We start from the raw sequence: 9,604 nt of genomic DNA on the forward strand, positions 1-9,604 counted from the left end.
AGGGAGACACCACTTAAACGGTTTACAGATACCTTAGCGCTTGTGGATATATGGCATCGACAACATCCTCAGTCTAGAGCCTACTCATTTTATTCAGGGGCACACAAGGCCTTTTCGAGGATTGATTACATATTTGCTCCGGTGGGGGAACTTGGGAAAGGTCCACAAAGTAGAGTACCTGGCTAGGGGTCTCTCGGATCACTCACCCTTGTGGCTTACGGTGGGTACCCGTGCACACCAACAGAAGGGAGAGTGGAAACTGAGTCCGTGGGAACTTAAGGACCCTCAGGTCGCTAGGGAGCTCAGGGTGGATACGGAGTTGTATTTTAAAGAAAATCTGGGGTCGGTGGACTCGGCTATCACCCTGTGGGAGGCCTACAAACCGGTGCTAAGAGATAGGGCACTAAATATTATAGCACATAAGAAACGGAAAGAACATGAGGAAATCACGGGGCTGGAATCCCAGTTGCTGCAGCTCGAGTCACAGGCAAGCGCGTGTAGTGACCCCTCACTGCTACGCAGTCTACAACTCATCAGACAGGAATACTTTTCATTGGCCAAGCACGAGGCACAGACTGCGATACAAGCCATGTACTGACGCATATACGATGTCGGTGACAATACGGGTAGGTTACTCGCATGGCTTAGTAAGAAAGAGCTCGACAGTAGGTGGGTTGAACAGCTACAAACAGAGGATGGTCAGACTCACGTGACCCCTACTGCAATAGCTGATGCCTTTGCAGACTATTATGAGGCCTTTTACACACGGCGTCACCTGGCAGAAATTTCCCATATACAAACATATCTTCGTGATATACAGCTCCCCAAACTAGTAGACTCTGAGTCCAAGATGTTGGATGACAAAATCACAGCAGAATAACTCGCGTTGGCGATTGGCCAAATGAAAGCAGGAAAGGCGCCAGGGCCTAACGGGCTACCTCCGGAGTTCTTTAAGCAGCATGCAGCACTTTTTGGCCCGCATCTTCTCCAACTGTTTCTGGAGGCGCATGAGGTGGGCAGCCTCCCCAGAGACTTGCGGACGGTCACAATTGTAGTAATCCCCAAAAAGGACAGGTCACCGCAAGAGTGTAGCTCATATCGCCCAATCTCTCTCATTAATATGGAGACAAAGATATTGGCCAGAATTTTAGCAACCAGGCTAGCCGTAGTCATCACCAGCCTCATTCACCGGGATCAATCCGGCTTTATGCCCTAACGATCGACAAGGCTTAATCTGAGGAGGTTGCACAATTGGTTAGAAGAGGTTGACGGCAGAGAGGATCCACACTTGGTCCTCTCTCTCGATGCTGAAAAGGCATTCAATACTGTCCATTGGCCTTTCCTTATGTCTGTACTGGAGGAATTTGGAATTGGTCCGATATTTAGACGCTGGATCGCTGTGCTTTACGAGAGACCAATGGCCAGGGTTAGAGCCAATGGGGCGGTGTCACGGGAATTCCCAATAGGTAGAGGCACCCGACAGGGTTGTCCCTTGTCACCCCTGCTCTTCGCCATGGTGTTGGAGCCACTCGCCTGTGTGATCCGAATGCACCCGGACATCACGGGATTTAGGAGCAAAGGATATGCAGAGACGGCTGAACGCACATCTTTATATGCGGATGACATCTTGATGTACGTTACAAACCCAGAGAGGACGCTCTCCTCAATTATGGCTCGCTGCGAGACTTATAGCTTTCATGCTGGGTACAAAATTAATTGGGAGAAATTGTACATATATCCAGTAGGTAAGAGTAAAGACCAGGCTCTTGGCCACAGGCACCTTCAGTTGGCCTGGGAGGGTTTCAAGTACTTAGGGATCTATGTTACTACCAATGCAGCAAGGGCTTTGGAACACAATCTCTATAGGGTGCTCAGAGAGTTCCGAGCGGACGTCGAAAGGTGAGGGTCTCTGCCGCTAACGTTGTTGGGCAGGGCAGCGCTGTATAAAATGATAGTGCTCCCCAAATTTCTTTATGTATTGCAGAATACCTACCAGGTCATACCGGTCGAAGCGTTCAATAAAATTGATGATCAGTGGCGCAGATTTATCTGGGAGAGGAAGCTGCCCAGGATAACACTGGGGACACTGCAACGTAACCAATTCAGCGGCGGTATCTCGCTGCCTGACCTTCGGGCGTATTACCGGGCAGCCCACCTAGTCGTTGTGAACGAATGGCAGCATGCAGAGATAGATCATCCCACATATGTACTTGAACGCATGCAGTTTGCCCAGACACCCATACACACATTATTTATATGGAGGGAAGGGGGCAGTTCGACTCCTGAAGGTGTCACGGATTGTTATAACAGCCTGGAAGCAGGCGGAGCGACAAATGAAGTGGGATGGCCGGATCACTAGGGAATCCCCTCTTTGGGTCGGCAACAGTCTTCAGGAAATTAAAAAACTTCGAGGCTTCCAACAATGGGACCTACTGGGCATTTCGCAACTCAAAGATATCATACATCGTAAAGAACTGGTCACATTCTCACACCTACAGGCTGAATATGATATGAGCAAGACTCAATACTAAAAATACTTGCAGCTGACCCATGCCTGGCGAGCACAGCACCTAGACACTAATGACATTCCGGAATATGCGCCACTGGAGGGACGATTACTAATGGGGGAAATTGCGGAGAAAGCGGTTTCATGGACCTATAGGACGATAATTAAAAACAAGCCGGACACACTGCAGAAGTTGCTGGGGAAATGGGAAGCAGAGTTAGGTGAGATGGACGACTTAGATTGGGAAATGGCACTGATGCACCCACGTGAGGTGGCTATTACGTCCAGGCTCCGACTGATACAATTTAAATACCTGCACAGAGCATATTATGATAGGGCGCAACTACATCCTATGGGGAGGGCGGAAACACCGGACTGTTTGAGATGTGGAGTGTCGCGGGGTAAATTTTTTCACACGGTGTGGGACTGCCCAAAGATCCAACAGTATTGGGCCAACATGCTGGGAAGGTTGGGTACGGTCCTAGGAGACACGATACCACTCAGTCCGCAGTTCGTATTGCTGGGGATATCCACTGACATTGATCTCCCTAAACCAAAGTTAACCTTACTTCAGTTGGGATTGGTGGTTGCGAAACGTGACTTGGCCAAGGCATGGGGGGCTGTGGTGACTCCGTCACTGACGGAGTGGGAAACAAGTATGAATATGTATATGCTGGGGGAAAAGACGATCTACAAAGCACAGGTTGCCCCAAAAAGTTCTGGAAAATATGGAAGCCATGGTTGACACACTATGGATTGACGCTCTCTGATTCACAGTGATCTCTAGCGATGGACTTGTGGGTTATGCAGCTGAAAGATGCTCCCAACAAATGTGTAAGATTCTAGAACAGTTACTAGATCACCCGCCACTTTTGTTTTTGTATGATGCCGATGTCTCGCTGAGGGTGCCACTGTGTGCTGCTATTAATCAATGTCTTTGTAATGTATTAAAGAAAATGTTAATAAATAAATTTATTTAAAAAAAACAAGTCTTTCCTCCTTTTTGGGCAGCAATATTGGATATTTAACATCTGCTCTCAGCCATCACACACCAACATGTGGAAGCCCATCTACTCCACTCAGTTCCATGCCCTAGGCTCTAATTGACAAAAAATAGTAAAACCCAGCAGGCATTTGGGTACATCAATGCGATGTGAAGTCGGGCCGGTGGAGCCCGCACGGGGGCCTGGCACTTCCGCTGGTGTGCAGTCTGGGAGGGGATGCGTGCCTCCCCGCGGAGGGCGGCAGTAGCGCTGCTATTCGGGGTCCGCTGCGGTCTGTGTACACGTGAAGTAGACGTGAAGCTATGCACGGGTAATAACACCACGTGAGGGTTACTGCATCCCTAGGAATGCCGCTCCACGACTGCCTGCTGTTACGACTCAGCCGCGCTTATGGTATGTATCGTGATAGTGAGAGAGGTCTTATGTTGCGGAAGAGCTGCTCTGCCCAGAGAGCAGGGGTTGCATCGGATGTCTAAAATGGCTAATCCATTGAATGGATCTTCCTGAATATTTGTCATTTCCGTGGGCTTTCCCGCATTTTACAGTTCGGAACAGTTTTTGGTTTAGTTAGCTTCCTGCGCCCCAGGCAGCGCAATGCATTATTAGTGCAGAAATCGAATAAAGCACAGATCCGTTTCCAGCGACAAGATGTCTAGAGTATGATCGCGCTTTATACATTATTTTCATTGGTCAGCTGAAAAGTACTAATTTCAGCGATTTTATTTATTTATTTTTTTAAGTACTTGTATTTGATGCACTGTTGCTTTTTTAAAAAAAAAAGCAAATCTGTGATAGAATGTCAAAATATCAGCGCAAGCAGATTTCTAGATTTATTTCTTTGTGTGTTTCTAAAGTGCAGAATCCTGTAAGGAGTAATTTGTACATCCGGATAGAAAAGCCTTTTGTTCCTTCTCTTATGCGCGGAGGGAGGCCTGATGCATTAAGTTAGTGCGGCGTGGTATTATGTAGCACTGTTGGGAGGAAGGAGCAATGGCGTCAGATATGTAGTAAATTCTGCAGTATGGCCAATCAGGGAGAAAAACAATCACGAGGCTGTGTATAGAAACAATAGGAGGAGCTACTTAGTTCAATGGACGTGCCTCTCAGCCTTTGAATCTTCTAGGTGAGTGAGTGTAAATGGCTTTGGAGGGATATGTGTTCTTGTAAAATTAATGGCGATGCAAACATGTTTTTGGGCGGGTGAAGAGTGTTTCCTGGGCTGGTGATCCCATTGAAGTCTGTGCTAAGTTAGTTCTCTGCTTAGAAGATGGGTCCAGAGGGGGACCCATCTGGACCCATGAAAGTGAGCTTAGAGGTAAAAAAAATATTGCCAGGACAGCTATGCCTCCTTCACTTTTGTCACCATAAAAAGGAACGGACATTTCCGAAACTTCAGGTGCTGGTCAGTTCCCGCCGGAAGGGATTACGAACAAATTCTAGACTTTGCCCTTATTGCAGCATCTCAAACAAGCATTGAAAATGCAATAGGTCTCGCCTTTCATTAAGTTAAAGCCATTTGCTTTGCTATACAATACCATTAGCAATGCAAATGTCTTTAACTTAATGAAAGGCGAGACCTATTGCATTTTTATTGTTTGTTCTCCCAGCCATGGAGTTTCTGTCATCAGCACTTCTCCTCCCTTTTTCCACAAGAGCATTTAAAAAATGAATGGCAAAATATCCTAGTTTGCAAATGTTTTCCACATAATTATGGCTCTGCCATATTTGCCACATAATACATCACCTCCAGCATAATTTGACGATTTAACTAATACATTGTTATTGCTTAAAAGGATCAGAAGTTACTAAAACATTTGACTTGTGCTGCTGTGAAGTGGAGGGTTACCTTTCTCATTGCTGCAGTTGTATGTTCCACTGATACTAATAAGGAAAAATCTTTGCAGAAACTGTTAGCATGTGTAAAAATGTCAAAATAATAAAGAATCATAAAATTTACAGCACCACTAATACCAGTGTAGGGTGTCAGAGCACTTTACAGCACACATATTACACAATCAATCATACGTGTGTAAATCACTGCATAGGAAATGTTACAGAAGACAAAAGACTATAAGGTGTAGGAGTCACATGAAAACCATACTAGTAGGCAGCATAGTTTAATAGTGATTGGTCTGGAGAAACACAAACTCAGAATTTAAAACGTAATATCATGGTTGGGGGTTCTCTTTAATAATCTGAATTGATTTCTACCCAAATGAACCTTTTTGCAACATTAGGATAATCAAAGACCGGGGGAAAAACCATAACGCTCTAATTTATACCTTGCAGTTTGCATGCAGCTCTTACATGACAGTTAATAGCTTACTGTTCTATGTCAGGATTTTTACTCATTAACTGCAAGTAACAATAGGGTCTCTCTGACAAAAGCAGTAACCCACTGACCTATTTATATTATGTGCACTTTGTGATCTGCATGGTACATGTTCTTAGCAGCAGGCACATTAACCCTCTGCGCTTCCTTTCCATGAGTCAAAACTTCCACTAGACAAAACACAGTCTCTCTCTACTAAGAACATTAATCACTAGAGTTATATTGACATTTTTATTGTTGCCTAACATTGTTGGAGGCAGCAAGTGCTTTTAAAACCATATTATACTTGCAAACACGACGCCCCCAACTGAAGTCAGCGACCGGTGCGATTGCACTGCCCTAGAGCCACCCTTCTCAAGGGTCCGGTGACCTCAGTGACTGAGTTACTGTCACGCTATGGTGTGCTGCTTCATAGGCCTGCCTGCAAGACTGGAGGTGAACTTCAGAATGAATTGTGGCGGACAGGCCTTCAAGGTTAACCCACACTTGCCACTGCTAGGTCCACCTGCTGGTGCTAAGATACCAGGGCTTTTAAGATCCTCCGGGGCCTTCTAAAGTCTAGCAAGGGAATGTGCTCCCTCAGGGGGAGTGGTCTGGTGGACTGGTCATGAAGGCTGAACCTGGTTCCCCTGTTCCAAATTCAGCAGTTCAGACCATAGTGTAGTGTATGGTTTAAAAAGACCACATTTGTGAACACACAGCCGCTGTACACATTTTGTTTTCCAATTCACCCATGAAGCAGGTATTTCAGTACCTCCAGGCATGGTTCACTTTCCCACCCAGTGAAAACAATGTTGTTCAAAGAGAGACTAGAAAACAAAAGTAGCGCTTCACTGGCAAACACTGTAAAGAGGCGGTAATGTGTTTAGGTGTGAATAAATCAATCTGGCCACCTTGCAACCACTCTGTCTTGTTTTAGTTAGTTAGCTATTTTTCATATTTTAAATGTTTTATTTCTCTCCACCCTGAGGCTGCACTCAGAAATTGAAAATATCCATTTCACAGGGGAGCAAATAAATGAAAGAGAGGGTAATACCCGTTTCTTGAAGTCTCAGTTTCCACTAAATGTGGAGGAGGGAGACAGAGAAGATAGAGGGGGAACAAAGAGGGTGGGGCAGTTGCCAGCGGCAAAAGAACTGGACACTGTCCTTGTCTTCTTTGGGTACGAAGGAAAACACATAGTATCACCATTGGCTTCCTTTCCCACCCCTCCAACATAACATACATTCCAATAAATAAACACACAACACAATTTTTTCTTGGGGGGCGTGGCCAAGCCGGCTACCATGGCGGCTGCATCTGGCTAGGGCTCCGCGATCGGGCCGAATAAGCAACCACTTCCAGACGTTGCACCCCCCGGAAAACGCATCTCTGGGTGTCGGAGTGGCCCGGGTGTCTGCTGCTCCGAGGAGGTGAAGCGATAAAGGGGAGGAACGGAGTGGCGGCGACATACGGCTCCAGACCGGGACCGGGGATCACAAGATGGCGGCGGGCTGTCCCTGAGATCCGCGATCGAGTGCCCGGAGGACAGCTGGAACGGGAGTGCGGGCGACGACACTGCCGAGTGAACCCCCACTGGGCCTAGACCGGTACCTGAACACTGCTGAGGTCTGGTGGAGCTCCGGAGGCAGGTCGAGAGAGTGGGCAGAGAGAGGGCGGCCATGATGCCTGCAGTACACGTTCCACGCAGCAATCAGCCCCGCGACTGAGAGGACGAGGCACTTCAGTCAAGAGCCGACGCATTCCCTGGGGGCGCCTGGAGGCTACAACTGCCGCGGTGAGTGCGGAGCTACGTTGGGCGCCCCGGTGGGTCTGGAGGCAGGGCCGGGACGCCTGACCCTAAGATGGCGCCCGACGGGACATCGCCACATTAAGGCCTGGAGCCCGTAACTGAGAGCAGGGGCACCGATATTGGGGGAGAGCGCCCCCCGTTCCTCCCAGATCAATCCCGAGACGCCCCATTCTGCAGGGAGGCATGCCCCTGGAAGACACCCAGAATAATGAGAAAGGCCATCCTGGGGATCTATCGAAGAGTACCGAGCGGTGGAGTAGCCTGTGGGGGCCCACTTCGTGAGAAGGCACAAGGCGCGACGACGCCTCCCACATACTTTGAATAACGGTCCCCGGGATCGACAGACGGCGACCTCCTAGTGGCGCACAGACGGGGGCAGGATAACGGAGGATATCGTGGAGCGGAGGAGACCTGTGGCGGAACACGAGGGACCCCGGCGGGGACGCAAATCATTGGTGGGAGCGAGATCGACGACGGGGCGAACCCCCCTGCCTCCTCAGGAAGAGAGGGGGCCCACGTCCCCCAACAGACGGGCGCGGAGGATCACGTGGAGCTGAGGAGGCCCGTGGCGGAGTACGAGGAACCCAGGTGGGGACACACGGCATTGCTGAGAACGAGACCGGCGACGAGACGGACCCCCCTGCCTCCTCGGGAAGAGAGGGAGCCCGTGCCCCCCAGCAGACGTACCCCGACCGCAACCATGGGGAAGCCCCGGGGGACCCAACAGACGTCGGTTCCCGAGACGGCCCCAGAGAAGATGCCCAGGGCCCAGTCGTGGGTGGGCGCGGTGGAGCCGCCGCCTGACTCCTCGGTGTCAGTCAAGCTGGACCAGGTTCTGGCCGCCATAGAACACTCCAGAGTCTCAATGGAGGAGCGGCTCGGAACGCTAGCGACGGACATCAGCCTTATCCGTGACGACCATCGGAAGCTGGTGGATAGAGTGAAGGACGGAGAGAAGAAGATGGACGACATACAGCCAACGCTCGATAAGCACCAGCAGACGCTCCAGGAGGTGCTACATCGCCTAACCATCATGGAGGAGCGGGCGGACGATTTAGAAGGGCGCTCAAGACGCTGCAACATTCGCGTAATAGGGCTACCTGAAGGAATCGAAGGCGCGGACCCCCTGCAATACTTAGAGACTTGGGTAAAATCCTTCACTCCGGATAAGGATCGCTCCGCATTCTTCTCTATGGAACGAGCCCACAGGGTCCCGGCCCGCAGACCACCCCCAGGGGCGCCCCCGAGGCCGCTGCTCGCAAAGTTCCTCCACTTCCGAGACAGAGATGTGGTGCTACGCGCGGCACGAGTGGCGGGCACCCTGCGGGTCGACAACCAGCGTGCTATGGTGTTCCCCGACTATGCACGGGCAGTTCAACAACAACGGGCCTCCTTCCTGAATGTAAAAAGACGGCTGCGCGAGAACAATATTCAATACTCCTTGCTTTTCCCGGCCCGCCTCAGGGTGGTCTACGCCGACTCTACTGTGTTTTTCACGAATGCCACGGAGGCTCAGGATTGGGCGGATCAGCACTGCACACGACAATCTAGGGCGGAGATCACAAGAGACCCGCATCCTAAGCCTCCACGATCCGGAAAACGATCGCAACGGTGCCCACGTGGGGGCGTGAGTGGCAGAGCTCGTACACGCACCCAAGACTCTCCTGACCTCGAGCAAATTGTGAAAGAACGGAGGGAGGCATTGCAAGCGGTGATCGACCTGCAGGCATCCCCTCTACCGGATGACATTGACCGGCCACCGCATATCTTTACCTCGGAGGAGGAGAATGACAGTGATGGGACAAGGACGGGGGAGGACTCCATGACGCCCCCCGTGGTCACTCCGCAGACGGCGGACCTCATTCTAGATGAACAATCTGGCTCCAGAGCGAAATAAGAAGGGTCTCTTGGAACTACCATTGAGCCAAAATGTACTTTCTTCCACACCTATTGAACGCCGGCCCCAACCT

The sequence above is a fragment of the Triturus cristatus genome, chromosome 3_2 (genome assembly GCF_964204655.1).
Source record: "Triturus cristatus chromosome 3_2, aTriCri1.1, whole genome shotgun sequence".
In the NCBI taxonomy this organism is placed as follows: Eukaryota; Metazoa; Chordata; class Amphibia; order Caudata; family Salamandridae; genus Triturus; species Triturus cristatus.